Source organism: Somniosus microcephalus, chromosome 13 (genome assembly GCF_052327205.1).
Source record: "Somniosus microcephalus isolate GS21.2 chromosome 13, FLI_Smic_1.0, whole genome shotgun sequence".
Classification (NCBI taxonomy): domain Eukaryota; kingdom Metazoa; phylum Chordata; class Chondrichthyes; order Squaliformes; family Somniosidae; genus Somniosus; species Somniosus microcephalus.
The window spans coordinates 63,263,435-63,281,539 of NC_140999.1; the positions used below are offsets into that span (position 1 = coordinate 63,263,435).

At 45.1% G+C, this 18,105-nt stretch overlaps 1 non-coding gene across 1 annotated transcript; it reads left to right on the top strand.

Annotated features, from left to right (window-relative positions):
* The first annotated feature begins 363 nt into the window (after window positions 1-363).
* Window positions 364-435, top strand: trnag-ucc (transfer RNA glycine (anticodon UCC)). Its single transcript has one exon. It is a non-coding gene; the product is annotated as a tRNA-Gly (tRNA).
* The last annotated feature ends 17,670 nt before the right edge of the window (window positions 436-18,105 follow it).

The window sequence follows — 18,105 nt, forward strand, 5'->3', positions numbered from 1 at the left end:
GCCCAGAACCTAGGAATCAAGCAATATAATTTCAGAAGCTTCAACAACATCTGTGGGATTTCTCCAGTTGAGGTCTGGGAGTTGGTCCCTGAGAGGGCCGAGGACAACAAAATAGGAAGAGTGTTAAAGGAATCCCAAAACGACCCATTTCATACCATGCTAGATGCTGGAATTCATTTGAATGTGAACATTTCATTGAAATTTTAGTCACTTCCCTTGGATGCTTTCCTTCATCTGTCTATTTTGCTTTTCATGTGAAGTTACTTTGCCTCAATTCCGTTGAATCGCTATAGAAGGAAAAAAGCTACTTCAGAGCAGGCTGCAAGATTACCCTAATGTATAGCAAATGCTGTTCGGCATTGTGTGATGGTGATGCAGTGGTAAGCATGGTTGCTTTCCAAGCAGTTAACCTGGGTTCGATTCCCAGCCATTGCATTCCTTAATTTATACTTGAGAATGAAAAACCCTCTGAGAAATTTGATTGTCTGCAATTCTGACAATTGCCCTTGCCAGGGCTTTTGTTTAGCAACTTGAACTTGAAAGTGCCACATATGAATGCTTGCAATGGAAAGTCAATCTGCCATCAATCCATCACATATAGCAGCGTACACTGTTACCCAAGTCCATGTGCTCTCAAGGTGCAAAGATATCAATGTCAAAGATGGGCCCTGGACCTGGGAACCAAGCAATTTAATTTCAGAAGCTTCAACATCATCTGTTGGATTTCTCCGGTTGAGGTCTGGGAGTTGCTGCCTGAGAGGGCAGAGGTGGACAAAATAGGAAGAGTGTTAAAGGAATCCCAAAATGATGCTTTTCATACCATGCTAGATGCTGGAATTCATTTGAATCTGAACATCTCATTGAAATTTTAGTCTCTTCCCTTGGATGCTTTCCTTCATCTGTTGTAGAATTCGCAAACTTGATGGGCCAAAAATTCGGGTTGGGGGCTCCCCGCAGGTGGCAAGCCCCCGATCTGCACTCACCCTGCGCGCTGACATCTGAAGCCCGGGCCTGCTTGCATTTCCTTTGACAGGCCTGGTTCAGATGTCAGCGTGCAGTGCTTACCTGATCCAGCAGCGTAGTTAGTGCGATGTGCCGGCTGGGATCAGGTGAGCACTGTACAACCAATCAGGGGAGGGGAAGGTTCATTCATGAGTTTGAGAGTAAGAACTGTGAAACTCATGAAAACTACGGGGGCCCAAAACACTATTTAAACTTTAAATAAAAATTTAAAAAAACATCCCAATCATTAAATTAAGTATAAATAAGTTTAAAAAAATAATTTAAACAATAATTTCTTTTTTTGAAAAAAATAAATTTTTAATAAAAAGGGTCTAAAACTAAACTTACCTTATTGTAGATTCTTTAAAATAATAAACCTGTGGGAAAAAAAATTCTAAATTACACTAAAACACCACTTACCTGTAAAAGTAAATACTTACGTGTGCTTTTTACAAGCGTAAAGACCGGAGGCCTTTAGACATGCGCAAATCCCCCAAAACAGAGGAAATCCAAGACACACGTGCTGCCCCCTACAGCGCACACGCTAGCCTCTTCAACTCTTGGGTTGGAGGAGAGGAAATGCCGGTTTTCAGCACATGCGCTGTGCATGCTGAAAACCGGCATTTCCTCCAGCCAGACGCGTGAGTACCCCTTCCGTACTCACGCGTTTGGGGAGGAATTTCTGCCCCGATATTGTATTATAAGGGTCCACTGGCAGATGAGGCCATGATTTTTAATGACTATTTTAAAAGAAGCCCAGAAAAGGGACACACGAAATGGCCGCCAGACCCCGTGACTAGCTTATTGGGACACTTTAAAATGGTTCCTGCAGTCCCCAGACAGCCTTTGTGGATTCAACCCATAGTAAGTTCTGGAAGCCGTTTCTGAGAGAATGAAACCAGACACATACACATACACAAAGATTGGATGCAGATCCAGTCAGATCGGCCTGTAGAGAATGGCCATCTAAATGTTTACCCAGACAAAGGGTAACAGTTCCATATTAATAAAGAGCGCATCAAGGACCTGTTAAAGACATCAAGAAGACATTAAAACATTACCAGGTCATTCCAGACCAGAGATGGCCATCACCGGCCATCCCAAAAACAGTTTAAATATAATAACTACCAAGCTGTGCCATAAGCCGCCAAAAGTTAAACAAAGACTAAACTTGATTTGGCGGGAGATAGAAGCTTCTTCTGAGAAGTATAATTGGAGACACCCGGGGTAGCGAAAAAGGGGGCTTCATCTTAGATGTTGGGTAGAGAGAGGTTCCTTTTCTTCATCATCTTCGTAGGACCTTTGGTAATAGCCGTTACCTTCGATAGCAGCTGGAGTTCGTAGAAGAAGACGGTTCGAGTCGGCGTCCTGCCCCGGGGTAAAACATCGGGAGATCATCGACCAACCCCGGGCCGTTGACGAAACGGGAGAGTAGAAAAACTACCGAAGAAACCTATATGAAAGCCGGCTAGGGGCTTCCAACCATGGTCAAGCCGATGATCTCCGCTGACATCCAGGCCCGTCAGTGTCCAGCCTGTCCATGACCTTCACCTCGAGAGAGAGAGAGAGAGAGAGAGAGAGAGAGAGAGAGAGAGAGAGAGGTGTGGCGCAGCCTGCTGTGGCTCCACTGACCATGAGGAAACAGGACGCCTGAGGGGATCAAAACGCAGACCTGTTTCAAAACTCTATATTTTTCCAACTGGATTGGTGAGCATGTTTCTGGCCCTTCATAATCGGATCTAGATAGGGTAAAGTGGGTGGTTATTTTGGGTATAATTAACATGAGTTGTTGTCCCTCGATGTTCCGTGTGTTTCCCCATTTCATAATGACTGTTGGAAGGTATAATATGCCTGTATCTATTTTAGCTAGTACTGTATTGTTATGATTTGTTTATCCCTCCCATGTACCCTCTTATTTGCTTGCATTTGATTTGTTTTTCCATATGCAATAAAATTCCATTTTGATTCATTAAACCTGGTCTATAAGAGCCTTCTCTGCATTGTAGTTCCTGCACCTAAGTCCAGTGTCTAGAACCTAAGGGGCGAGTGGTTCGAACCACTCAAGGTTTTTCTGTGCAAAAGAGAGAGAGAGGCCTCTGGCAAGAGAAACCTCGGCGATCTCAGAGAGAAAACCCCTTACAGAAAATGGCTTCCGTGGCAGGACACTGGCAGCAGGATTGCAATGTATTAGACCCAGGTTTGAATGGTCGAAATGCAATGGATGAGAGGATAGTGGATTATGTCTTTGGTAAGGTAAATCTCACTAAGCAGTGGATTTCCGATCTCTTACTGGATGGGCGTCCGGTAGACGCAGCCATCAGGGGGACAGAGAGCAAAGAGCATAAGAAGTCAGTGGAAAAGGCAGTGTGGCTGATGTGCTACAAGAAACAGGTCCAGATTTTGGACCGGGTCGTTGCAGCACAGGCAGCCAAGATCACTGCCCAGGCAGCAGAGATAGAGGAAAAGGCCATGGGTGGGGAAAAACTCATCACAGCGCTTCATGCGCTGAATCAGGAATGCCAAGTTGTAGCCAGCCAACCTCAGGCTAGAATAGAGTATCTGGAATGCCAGGTTACTGAGGCAAAGATCCATGAAGCGAGAATATGGGAGAAAAACGCCCGCCTCGCACAACAGCTAAGATCGCAGGAGGAGAGAGTAGTGGAAGTCAAGGCAGCTTACAAGCTATCCCTTGAACATGGGTTTGAGAGCGCAGACCTTGGCCCCTGCCAAAAGACCATAGAGGACCTGAGCACAGCCCTGGTTAAGGCAAAAGGCATAGTATGCCTCGTAAGCCCAAAAACAAGTCAGATTGACTTTTTGCAGGAATCCAAACATCCGGTTCCTTGCGAAATAGTTGTGGCACCAGCCACTGAACCCTCAGCCCCGCCAAGCTATAGTGAGGCTTGGCCCGAAAAAGGGGTGGTGGAAGAAAGGGTAGCCGAGATGGTACAGGAGGAGGAACAACCCCTGGTAGCACAGCCGGAGCCGGCACCAATGTGTCCGACTCGGCACCAGAGGTTCGTTCCCAACGCCACAGACAGCACGAATGGACCCCACGTGAACCAAATCGTGGTGCCCTACACTGCCCAACAACTAAGATCCATGGTGAGCCACCTCCCAAGACTCACAGTAAAGGGAGATCCTTCAGTTCATTTCAGGGAGATAGAGGAGACAGCCGCCATCAATGATTGTGATGATCTTGAACAGGCAAAGATGCTGCTCTTCTCCCTGGATAGCACAATCCTTCAGTGCCTCTCAGATGAGAGTAAGAGGGGATGGAAAGGGTATACGGATCTCAGGGTTGAGGTCTTGGAAGTTATGGGAGTGTACGATGGTAATCCGTTCCAACGGGTGGAAAGGACTGTGCAGCTAGCTGGAGAGCCCCCGCGGGTGTTCGCAGAAAGGCTGTGGCCAGTGTATCGATGCAGTTGTCTGGGCATGCCTGAATGGGTTAGAATGAGCGCCGAACAGCGGGTTCATTGGCTCCATTGCTTGGTTGCTAACAGCTTGCCACAGATACAGGCCCTAGCCAAATCTTGGTTTGACCCCCAAGGTCCCAGTGTCACGGAGGAAACGGTGCTCCACCAGCTCACCGTGGCATACAAGAATTGTAGAGGTCAGGAGACACCCCTGTAGTGGGGCATCTTTTAACTGGTTTAAGGTAAGTCACCTGGTCTGCAGCCTTTGCCTGCACTCTGACCAATTCTGAATAAACCAATTTTAAAACAGCGGTTTCGAATCGCTACCCCACCTTCCAGTTCTGACTGCAGGACTTATAATTACTGATTTTAAAATGGACACGTGGTTTGGATGAGAGAAAAATCAAGTTTTATTAACTAAAAGAAACTATAATCAAATAAAAAACTATACCACACGAACACAGTAAATTACAGTGAAATTGCTTAAATGGGGGAATGCAGACGGTAAAAATGAGGGGTAAGTGGCTACAATGTTGATTAAACAATCTTAGCAATATCCCCTTAATTACCATCCCCCAACTCCTTACTAGGTTGCTTTGCTGAGGAGTCAGAAACCCTGCTCAGCTGTGGTCCAGCGAAGTGAGAGAGAGAGAGAGAGAGAGAGAGAGGCTCACCTGTGGTCCCAGGAAGTAAAGAGAGAGCGATAGCTTCTCAGGAGCTATCATATATACCTGGTGAGGCCCCCCCGCCTTCTGCTGTTTGCCTGTCTGGAAAATTCGTGCACAAAAAGTTCCAATTTACAAGAGAAAAGCTGTGATTGGCTAACTCAAAGTGGTTGGAGTGGGTTAGTGTGTCTGCACTGTGGGGCCAAAATGTTCCCGCCCACATCTGGAGTTTACCTGGGCTGAAACAAAAGGGAATGCAACAGCCCTATTGTCAAAACTGATGGGTGATTTAAACCCATTCAGTTCTTAAATTGTAGCAGATCAAAATCCGTTGCACAGTTTCAATGTATCATTGTCTGTGAATGCTTTGAATGGCTATGTAAACAGAAGCAGTTTCAAATCGATTGTCCTGCGGTTTTCTCAAGTGGGCTAATTTCTTAAGTAAATAAACAACTTCAAGTGCTTCTGAAGGGAACCTCCCTTTGATTGGCAGGTCTGACTCAGCTGCTGCTAGATCCTCCCACTTTATACACACAGACAACTCGAGCTGCTTCTTTGTCCTTTTGCCATGCTTTCTCTGCCATTTTAAAACCTTTTGTGATTGCCCAAACTCCAGGGAACAATTATTCATAAAAGTACTGTCTTAAGGTGTGTGAATATTTCCACGAATTCCTCAATTCCATTGTTGTCCACGCCATTTTCAGGCCCCTCTGCAATTTGCACAGTTCGAAACTCAAAGGGTACCATTTAATCTTAAATTCCTGGTGTTGAGACAATTCAGGTCACGCAATTCTTCATCCACGATGTGGACCAATATTTTCCAATCTTCAGAGAAATAGGGGATTTTGCAAAACCCCTACATTCCGCCCTTTTGATACTCCCAACTTGCTTGTAGTATCAACTCGAAGGAGTGAGCAAAATTTTCAGACCCCCTCACAAACAACCATCCCCTGTATTTACCTAACAGCTATCTGCCAGCTGATCCCCCAAACCATCTTTTGCCCTAAAATTCGAGAAAAAGTGTGGCACGGTAGGCATCTTACAGATACATCAGTTTACAATAAGGGGTCTCATACCCCTACATGCTTGTAAAATTATACAATGTAATCCAAATTTACAAACACTTTTTACATTATAACTTATTACAAAATGTTGCAATCTTAGTTACACAATGTAATCAAAATGATCCCAAGCACGGAGAGGGTCCAATGCCACTGCTCAACTTGGAACTATAAAACAAAATACAAAAAATCATTAAACATTTGAAACAACATGCCTAAATAAACCCCAACCACCACGTGCCGATGATGGGTCGCGAAATTCAAGTGGGTATTGCTCCTCCCACCCGGGCAGTAAAAGTACCTTCCACCCCCCTTTGATTGTCTTAAACTTTAAAACAGGCAGAATGGGTTTTCAGACCAGCCTGCTCCACCAGCCCCGAACCATTCCCTTGTCCCTTTGTGGAGGCGGGGTACCTCTCATGTTTAAAATTCCCTGGCACAGACCGAGACCGGGGAGTATGTGCCCATGACTCCCCCTCCCGTCTTCCCTCGACTGGCTGCAGAAAAATGATGGGTGCCTGTGCGGTGGCTCTCCCTGGCCCCACACAAACTTGGATCCCAGATCCGGCCACCCACTCATCCTCCCCAGCCACACTTACACTAACTTTACCCGTGGGCCCCCGGGTGAGTTCCTCCCTCCCCCGACCGCACCCACGCGACTCTTGGGTCTCCCCCTCCTCTATACAATCTTTCCCGGGCCATCACCACCCACCCCCGGGGAACGCGTCCCTATCAGTCAAGGCACCCGCGCTTCCCCATCATGACTCCTCAACAGCGAGGTCTCCCGCAAGTGAACTTCAATCAGGATAGTGCTGGGTTGGGGGCCGTGCCCCACCAAGTTGGGGCCATCTCTTCTGCGTAGGAGGAGTAGGCAAGTTCCTCCGGACCCTGTCCGGTTTCTCCCGAAGGCCGCTGTGGGTTTTCCCACTGGATTCGTCCAGTGGCGAGGTGATCCCCAACATTCCGTATCCATATCTTCATTCGATGCCCAGCTCGGGCTGGGCGAACATGGCTGCTTCATGGTCCAATCTCCTGCAAAAACTTAAAAGGACATGCAGCCAGGTCTCACTGACCTGCTGCCTTAGGTGGAGACATGGTCGGGTCCCTCGACCTCGGACCAAAATACAAACATTTGGCACACATGTAAACTTAAACTCTTTAAACTTAAACTTAAAACTAGTTATATCAACAAAACTTAAAATACACCTTAAAAGCACGCTATATTCACACATAGCTATAATACAAATGTCGCCCGTCTCCGGGTGGCCAGGCTAATCTCTGGCACTGTCGCAGATTGCTGCTGGCTGCAGCAAAGCTGGACTGCCTCCTGTCTCTGGTCCCTCGCACCTTATGGCTGTTGAGTGGGGACCCCTGTTCTTTGGCTTCTCCCTGGCTCGGGAGACCACCTTACTCCACTGTAAAGTGGGTGACCATCTTGTCTCGGGCTTGCGGACCTGCTGAGACCTTCTGAGGGGCGTCTCTGTGGGGGAAACTTTTGCTGGCGGACCCTGAGCCAGGGTCGCAGCCCTAGGTGGCTGGGAGCCTTCTCCCCCATGTCCAAAACTTGTTACCAGCTCCCCTGCAAGAGGAATTGTTATCCCTGCCTCCCCAGGGTCCCACATCATGGGGGGAACCATTCTAGAGGCTGGCTGGGAAGCTGGTCCCTTTAACCAGGCGAGTGCGCCTGCGCAAACCTTCTCCCCTGAGTCCCGCGGCAGAGGCTGTGAAGCCTCTGTATTCACACAGGTGGCCGCGCCTACGCAAATCTCCTCCCCTGAGTCCCGTGGCAGAGGCTGTTGTTTTGATTTCTTTTTGGGTTCAATAAAGACTCATTTCTGAAAGAGAATGTTGTTTAATCTAAAGTCTTGTTCAAGACTTTCTACAGCTTTTTACAGAACACACTATGCTGTGATGCATCTAGAATGAAAACTGAAAGTAAAACTCCTCCGGACTGCTTGTCTCTCACATGACCTCTGCTGGTCAGGCACAAGTAATCAAAAACACAGACAAATATGCTGCAAGGCATAAGTAATCAAACACAGACAAATATCATCACTATTTGCTGATATCATTACATCTCCCTTTCTTAAAACAAAAGTATTTTACTTTTAACTAACAACATTTAATGAACTTACATTATCATTATCATGATCAAGGTTTTTTACCCTTGCTTTGTGTGTTCACATGAAATATGTCAATACACTAGAACTTGAAGAAATAATAAGATAACATTACTTCCTTCTTTAACAATAGTCCTTAAATTTGCTCAATGAGTCTCTCAGGAGGCTTCATGTGTCTTGAGGATTTTCTGATTGATTGTCCTTGAATCTGAGTTGTTGCCTCAGATGATTGGTTCTCAGCTGTGTGATCAGGTTGTTCACCAGTATCAGTCTCTTGACCTGCTGTGGCTGGTCCCATGAGAAGATCTCGACGATTTCTTCTCAGAACAGCACCCTCATCTGTCTGAATGGTGTATGATCTTGGTTGAACTTCACTCAGGACAGTTCCCTTCTGAGTCCATGTGTTTGTTTTGTCTTTCAACCTTACTTGGTCACCAGTGTAGAGTTCAGGTAGGTTTTGTGTTCCTCTGTCATAGTAGTACTTTTGCTTTTCTTTCTGTTGCTCTTTGAACTTCCTCACTTTCTCCCCCTCTTTTGTTTTCAGGAGGATCTCCGGGATGAGTAGGTTTGACCTTAGCCGATGTCCCATCAAGAGTTGGGCTGGTGACATACCACACTCGAGCGGCGTTGTGCGGTATACAAGCATGCTTTGGTAGAAGTCAGTTCCACTGTCTTTTGCCTTGTACATCAGTCTTTTCACTGTCTGGACCGATTTTTCCACTAGTCCATTGGACTGTGGATAGTGAGGACTTGATGTTGTGTGGACAAAGTCCCACTCTTTGGCAAAGTGTCGGAAATTTGCATTGTTATACTGGGGTCCGTTGTCTGTGAAGACCTCGCTTGCCACGCCATGTCTGGAGAATATGGCTTTCATACTTCTTATCACAGCTTCTGCAGTGGTGGTGTACAGTCTACAAACCTCTGGATACAGGGAGTAATAGTCTGTGACGACAAGATAGTCCTCCCTTGACATACAAATAGGTCAGCGCCTACCTTCTGGTAAGGTCTGTCTGGTGCTGGGTGTGGCTTTAGTGGTTCTACCGGATTGCTTGCTCGATATTTCAGGCATATTGTGCAGTTTGACACCTCATTTGTCACATCTTGGTTGATTCGTGGCCAGTACATCATCTCTCGTGCTCTTTTCTTACACTTTTCGATTCCCAGATGTCCTCCATGGATCTTTTTTAGCATCTCTCTTCTCAGACTCTTTGGGATAACTATTATACTTCCTTTGTAGATGATGTCTTCGACCACTGATAGTTCTGCCCTGCAGTTCCAGTACTCTGCTATATCAGGTGAGCAGTCTTGCTTCATGTTGGGCCATCCATCCAAGATGCTTTTTCTCAGTCGTCTCATTGTTTCATCTTTGTTTGTCTCAGTCTTTATGAGCTCCATTTTTGCATCTGCTATGGGCAGTGCACTTGTGATCATGTCCACGTAGGCTTTCACTTTTTCATCCATTGTGGTGTTTGCGGGCTCACTTGGGTCAACAGCTCTGGACAATGTGTCTGCTGTATACATCAGCTTACCCGGTGTGTACGCAACATTCAGTGTATAGCGTTGCAGCCTGATTATCATTCTTTGTATTCTAAGCGGACAGCTATTCAGTGGCTTTTGGAACAATTCAATCAAGGGCTTATGGTCAGTCTCTACACTGATTGCTTGTCCTGCCACAAACTGGTGAAATCTTTCACAGGCGTATGTGATGCTGAGCAGCTCCTTTTCTATTTGAGCATATCGCGTCTCCGCGTCTGTCATTGAGCGCGATGCATATGCAATAGGTTGCCAGTAGTCATATTGTTGCAGAAGAACGGCACCGAGCCCACACTGTGATGCATCTGATGATATCTTGATGGGTCTCGCTGGGTCATAAAACCTCAGAACTGGTTCCTCTGTGAGCAGTTTCTTTAGATCGCTCCATGACTTCTCATGCTCATGATTCCATTCCCATTCTATGTTCTTTTCAGTTAGTCTTCTCAGTGGCGCTATTTTTTCTGAGAGGTTGGATATGAATTTACCCATGTAGTTGATCATTCCATTAAACCTCTGCACGTCCTTTTTGCATTGTGGCCTTGGCATATTCTCAATGGCGGACTGGTCTGATGCCCTCACTGCTAAGGATATCTCCCACGAATGTCAGTTCTGTCACCCCGAGCTGGCATTTCTCTCTATTCAGCTTCAGGTTTGTTTTCCTTGTTGCTTCCAGCACTTTTTTCAGTCTCTCGTCATGCTCAGTTCTCGTGGTTCCCCATACTACGATGTCATCCATTGATGTATCAACTCCCTCCAGGTGCTCATAGATCATATGGATAGTCTTGTGATACACTTCAGGAGCTGAGGCAATGCCAAATGGTAACCTTAGGAATCTGTATCTGCCAAATGGACTGTTGAACGTGCACAGTCTTGAACTTGCTTCGTCCAGCTTCATCTTCCAAAATCCTGAGGACGCATCTAACTTGCTGAAATATTTTGCATTTGCAAACTGTGCCATGATTTCCTCACGTGTAGGAAGCTTGAAGTGCTCTCTCTTTATTGCTCTGTTTAGGTCTCTTGGATCCAGGCAAATTCTGAGCTTTCCATTCTCTTTGTCCACTATGACAAGGGAACTCACCCACTCAGTTGGCTCATCTATCTTCTGAATCACGTTCAGGCTTTCCATCCTGTCCAACTCTGCCTTCAGTTGCTTTTGAAGAGCAAACGGAACTTTTCTGCATGGATGTATGACCGGTGTCATACTTTTATCTACTCTGATCGTGTGTTCTCCTGGAATGCAGCCTAGACCCTTAAATAGGTCGTTGTACTCTTTCATGAGTTCATCATAGACTGTCTCTCCTTCGCTTTCCACAACGAGGACTCTCTTCACCAGGTTCAGTCTCTCACAGGCTTTTAAACCTAGTATGGCTTGCACATCCTTTGGCACCACGATTAATGCTAGCGTGTGCTCTCTGTCCTTGTGTGTTACTTTGACAATGCATTTTCCTTTCACTGGTATATCAGTACCTGAGTATCCGGTCACTTTCACTTGTATTCCATGTAACTTTGGTCTGGGTCTAATTCTCTTAAAATCGGTCTCTGATATCACATTAACTTGTGCTCCAGTATCCAATTTAAATGGAATGTGTATGTCGTTCACTTTTAGTGTCAACATCCAGTCTCTTTCTTCTCTTTTGTTTTCAGACACAACATCTACATAGAATTCCTCTATGTCGCTTTCATCTACTGCATGGACCTTGCTTTGTTGCACTTGGTTCTTGCAGCAACGGGCATAATGGTTGTTCTTGTCGCAACTATTGCATGTTTTACCATATGCTGGACACTTTCTTGGTGGATGCTGTGTACCGCATCGAATACATGACTTCCGATTGTCCCTTTCATTTTCGTTTGCTGGCCATGTCTCTTTTTTCACATTGGCGCTCTCTTTGTTAAACGGTTTGTATCCGTTCTTTCTCATTGCATCCACGTTGCAGCTACTGTCACTGAACAGCTCCTTTGCCTGCAACTTCACAGTCTCTGTAACCCTACACAGTGCTATGGCTTTTCCCAGGTCTAGATCTTGCTCTCTTAGCAGTCTTTCCCTTAGACCATTATCTCGAATACCACACACCAGTCTGTCTTTTATCAGCGAGTCTGTGAGTCCCCCAAATTCACACGATTTGCTCCGGTTTCTCAGTTCAGTCACATACTGATCAATAGTCTCGCCGATTTTCTGTACACATGTGAAAAATTTGTGCCTCTCAAAGGTCACGTTGCGTTTAGGTATGCAGTAGGCCTCAAACTGTTCCATTATTGTATCTAGCTTCATTTTGTCTCCATCAACAGCGAATGTGAAGTTATTATACACCTCCAGCGCTTCATCACCCACGACATGTAAGAACAGTGACGATTTCTGTTTATTACTTTTCTTGTCAGCTCCGATTGCCGCTAAATACAACTCTAAACGTTGTTTGAAACTTCTCCAATTTTCAGCCACATTACCTGTTAATTGAAGCATCGCCGGTGGGTGTAAACCTTCCATTTTTCACTTCGTTAGCTATTCTCTAATGGTAAGCAACGATGTTCTCTTTTGGCTTGCTAATTTGTGGAGAGCTGATTTCGCTTACTTGCCACAACTGCTTTCACTGTCCCATCAAGTTGCTAACTTCAGATTTTTTCTCTTTCAGCCGCTTCTGACATCATGTTTTGATTTCTTTTTGGGTTCAATAAAGACTCATTTCTGAAAGAGAATGTTGTTTAATCTAAAGTCTTGTTCAAGACTTTCTACAGCTTTTTACAGAACACACTATGCTGTGATGCATCTAGAATGAAAACTGAAAGTTATACACCTCCAGACTGCTTGTCTCTCACATGACCTCTGCTGGTCAGGCACAAGTAATCAAAAACACAGACAAATATGCTGTAAGGCATAAGTAATCAAACACAGACAAATATCATCACTATTTGCTGATATCATTACAGCTGTGAAATCTCTGTCTTTAAACAAGCAGGTGCACCTGTGTGAAAAAGCTGAGGAAGAGCCGCTGTGGTCCCGCCGGCAACGGCGCCTGCGCAAACAAGCACTTTACAGGGCTGGGGAACTGCTACACCAGCGAAGGCAACCGTGCCTGCGCGTTTGGTCTCTTTAAAATAGGTTGGAAGAGCCGCTGGGTCTTCCAAGCAGGCTTCTGCGCCTGTGCGTCTATTTTGGGAAGCGGGGATCTTTAAAGGGCTGACTGCGCCTGCGCGCTCGGCCTTGCAGAGGAAAGGAGTCGCTGGGGGTTCCGGGTTCGCAACTGCGCCTGCGCGAACTTCCTGTTGGCAAAACTCTCCCCTTAGTCGCGTGACTGCGACTGTGTGGGAAAACTGAGTAAGGGCCTCTCGGAGTTTCGGGTCCATGACTGCGCGAACCCGGTGTTGGGGAACCTTTTCCCTCAGTCGCTCGACTGCGCCTGTGTGGGAAAAGTTAAGATGATCCGTTGGAGGTACCAAGCTCGCGACTGCACCTGCGCGAGCCCAGTGTTGGTGAACCTCTTCCCTCAGGTGCGCTACTGCGCCTGTGCGAGAAGAATAAAGAAGATCCGCTGGGGGTACGGGCTGGGGAACCACGTCTGCGCAGGCAGTTTCTGTGAATGGATGGGCAGCAGCCTGCTGATTTCTAATCCCAGGCTGCTGTTTCTCCATTTCTAAGCTACCTAACTTGCTCAAATTTGAACTTTGGTTCAAATTTACACTTTGGCCAACTTTTAGGTCCCACTGGGGTAGGGAAGTGTCCCAATTTGTGGGCTGGACAACTTTTCCCTGGGAACAAGCTACAGCGCCTGTTTTTACAAGCTGTGAACTTGAACTTAACTGGTGGGCAAACTCATGTTCTCTTACCTGGGTGGCTTTAAATGGGGAATTTTGGACTTGGACCTGCCTTTGGTCTGGGGCCAAAACTATCCCCTTTGTGCCTCCCTTGTCCTGGATTTCTGCTACGGGACCTGCTCTACAGGGGTCCCAGAACTCTCCTTCCCTGTTCCCTGGCTTAAACAGCTTACTCTGCCCAGGAATGGCTCCTCCCCCGACACAAGCCACCGCACTTGCCTGTGAACTTGTACCTACTGTGGGCTGAGGATTCCTATTCTCAGGCTTACTCCCAGCTGCCTGGTTGGGGTTGACTTTAAACCCCTTTCTTTCCAGTGATTGTGGGGAGGCAGAGGTGGGCGAGGGGGCTGCAGCACCACTGATGGCTGCTCCCTTTCTCTGATTGGCCCTCATGAGAGATTTTAACATCTCCAAGACAGACTCGATTGTGTCTGTCTCTGCCTTCTGAGTTGGGGCTGCGGGGTTCCTGGCTGTATCATCTCTCCCAGGCCTTTTACAATCCCTGTGCCAGTGGCCCTCCTCCCCGCACTTGTAACAAGTGACCTTGTTCTGGGAGGGATGGCTCCCCTCCTGGCACCACTCTTTCTGATATGGAGCCCCAGGTTTATCAAATTCCCTATCCAGCACCGTTCTGGGTGCTGCCTGTGGAATGGTTTTACTTGGGCTGCCAGTAAAATCCGGCTGACCTGCCTTGGGGCTGATCAGGCAAATCATTCCCCTTGCTACCTGAAATAAAGAATAGATTGGCCTTCCAAAGCTAGGCTTTATTAACTTTGAAATCAGCAGCATATCTTTCCGCATCCAGTCCCAACTAAAGCTAGAAAAGGACTGAATTTAAGGTAGCCACAACACATCATGTGATCATCAACTACCAATGAGATTACAACACATATCCCAAGGCAGTTAACAAACAACGAATCACAATACTTTTACTAATCAAGGAATAATCACCACATTCACCCCCCTTTTAAAATATACTCCAACCTAATAACTTTTACAATTTACAATTAATTATTTACAACTAAACTATGCACGAGAATAAAACTATTTACATAACACAATACTAAATGAACAACAACAAATAATAACATTACGCATAAGTATTAAGTATCTCTCAACTAAAACAATATACTATAATATTTCAACAATTTTTAAAACATTACTATCAATTTAAATGTCCATTTTCAATCGGTTGACCGGATATCTTGTTCGTGTCGACCTTCTTAACCTTGGTGAAATTCCTTGCCCTCCCACGCCAGAAGGCACAGAAGTATCTTCAACAGGAAGGCTATCCATATCCCGATTCTCAACGGTTTCCGGATTAGAAATCCCATCAGAAGATGAACTGGGACGATCATAAACATCTATCAAAGGCTGACTAATAGACGTATGATTATCTGCAATCAGATTGGAAATATTCGTAGTATCTGTAACAGCATCCACATTATCCGAATCATGACCATTATTAATATCCTCAGAAGAGGGCTGGCCCCCACAAGGAGCCAAGTCTTTAATTGAAACAGTACTTTCTTTCCCATCTTGGAATCGAATATGAGCATATTGGGAATTTGCCTCCAACAGCTCCACCTCCTCCACCAAGGGGTCATATTTTGACAATCTAACATGGCGTCGAAGCAACACAGTTCCCTGCATAGTAAGCCATGAAGGTACCGAATATCCCATAGTAGATCTCCGCGGATAGTTAAAGAGCCTTTCATGGGGGGTCACATTAGTAGCCGTTGAAAGCAATGATCTAATGGAATGCAGGGCATCAGGCAGCACCATTTCCCACTGTGTATTCTTAAGGTTCCGGGATGTAAACGCCAACATAACTGCCTTCCAGATCACCCCATTGTATCATTCACACTGTCCATTACCCTGGGGATTATATGGGGTAGTTCTACTAGTAGAAATTCCCCAACTCTGAAGGTATTCCTTCAACTGGGAAGACATAAAAGAACTTCCCTGATCCGAATGGATATACGCAGGCATCCCAAAGATGACAAAAAGTTGAGTCAAACATTTAATACCTGTAGCAGCTGATACATCTGCACAAGGAAAAGCAAAAGGGAACCTTGAAAACTCGTCCACAACAGTAAATATATATCGGTTTTGATTAGTTGAAGGAAGAGGTCCCTTAAAATCGACACTCAAACGTTCAAAAGGAGAAGTAGCCTTTATAAGATGAGCTCGTTGAGGCTTAAAGAAATTCGGTTTACACTGAGCACAGATAGAACATGATGAAGTCATCCGCTTGACGTCTTCAACTGAAAAAGGCAAGTTCTTACTGCGTACAAAGTGTATCATCCTCGTAACCCCAGGATGACATAAGGCATTGTGAAGATTAATAAGCGTATCTCCGTGAATCACCGAACAATAAGCCCTCAACAGTGCATCAGCAGCAACATTATCCTTCCCTGGACGATAAACTATGTCAAAATGGTAACATGCCAACTCAATCCTCCATCTCATTATTTTATCATTTTTAATCTTTCCAAAATGTTTAACATCAAACATAAAGGACACAGATTTTTGATCAGTTACCAACGTGAAATGTCGCCCCGATAAATAATGTCGCCATTTACGCAATGCTTCTACTATTGCGTATGCCTCTTTTTCTATTGAGGAATGTCTTTTTTCACTATTATTCAAAGTACGTGAGAAAAAGGCCACAGGTCTTCCATTTTGGTTCAAAGTAGCCCCAATTGCAAAATCCGAAGCATCCGTCTCAATCACAAAGGGAACCTGCTCATCAATGGAATGCACAACTGCTCCTAAAATATCCTTTTTAAAATTCTCAAAACATGTCCTGGCCTCCCATAATAGAGGATATGTCGTAACCTGAATAAGAGGCCGGATCTTCCGTGAAAAATTTGCAATCCAATTAGAATAATAAGAAAACAGTCCAACAACTCGTTGCAAAGCCTTAGAATTAGTAGGACAAGGTAAATCGATCAATGGTCGCAGACGTTCTGGATCTGGTTTAATCTTATTTCCCGAAATAATATACCCCAATAGATTTACCTCAGTAGTCGAAAAGATACATTTCTCTTTGTTAAAAGTTAAACCAACTTTTTCCGCAGCTTGAAGGAATCTTTTTAAATTAGAATCATGCTCCACCCTTGATTTGCCACACACTGTGATGTCATCTAAGTATGAAAAGGTATCAGAAAGGGAGTTATCACTTATAAAAGCATCCATTGCCCGTTGAAAACAAGCAACACCACTAGTAACACCAAATGGTATTCGGCAAAACTGATACAGCTTTCCACCAGCCTCAAAGGCCGTATATGGTTGATCCTTCTTAACAATAGGAACCTGATGATAAGCACTCTTTAAATCAATAGTGCTAAAAACGTTATACTGAGATACTTTATTGATAAGCTCATCAATCTTAGGCAAAGGGTACGCGTCTAATTGAGTATACCTATTAATAGTTTGGGAATAGTCTATCACCATTCGTTTCTTGTGTCTCTCATTAGTCGTGACAACTACCTGTGCTCGCCAAGGCGAACAACTAGGTTCAATGATTCCTTCCAATAAGAGACGTTGAACTTCAGAATTAATAAATTCTCTATCCTGACTACTATATCTTCTTGACTTGGTAGCAATTGGCTTACAATCCGACATCAAATTGGAAAAAAGTGATAATGGAGGAATAGATAAAGAGGTTAATCCACAAATAGATAAAGGTGGCTTAGTCCCTCCAAATGAAAGACTAAGAGGCTCGTGTAACTGAAGCACATCATGTCCAATCAAAATATCCGCACAGAGATTAGGCAAAACAGATAGGCGTATATCAGTATACGTATTACCTAGAAGAATCATTTTCACAAAGCAACAATCAGCTATTTGTGAAGTAAGGGTCGTCAGAGCCATACACACCTGATACGTAACAGGCAAAATTTTCAAATGCTTCTCCTTCGCAAACTGAAGACTTATAAAACTCTCAGTACTGCCCGTATCTATAAGGGCCTTCACTTCCAACCCATTAACTTGAGCCGTAACTATAGCTTTGTTTAGGCCATGAGCAAATGCAGCAGAAATTGATGCAATAAACGCCCTATCTAAAGGCCAAATAGTCACAGAAGAGGCCGTGGAGGAAGACCCTCCCACACCAGGAGAAGGGAAGGTAATTGAACCTGATGATTTGCACACACGTGCATAATGACCTCTCTTGCCGCATTTACTACACACAGCCTCCCGAGCAGGACACTTCAGACGAGGGTGCCGGATATCCCCACAAAAATAACACTTCTGAATCCTAGAGGCAACGGCCGCCGAAGTAGAAACTGTTTCAAAATCTAGTAAACCACTCCCATTAAGTCCACATAATTCCTTTTCATCCGAAACTGCCGAAACCATAGTCGCAGGCCGATTAAAAAGAGCATAAGAATCCGAACTTCTCTGAGCCACATCCAATGTAGAAGCTTGCTCAAAAGCACTTTTAAGATCCAGAGTCTTATTTTCTAACAACCGCTGACGAATTGATCTAGAC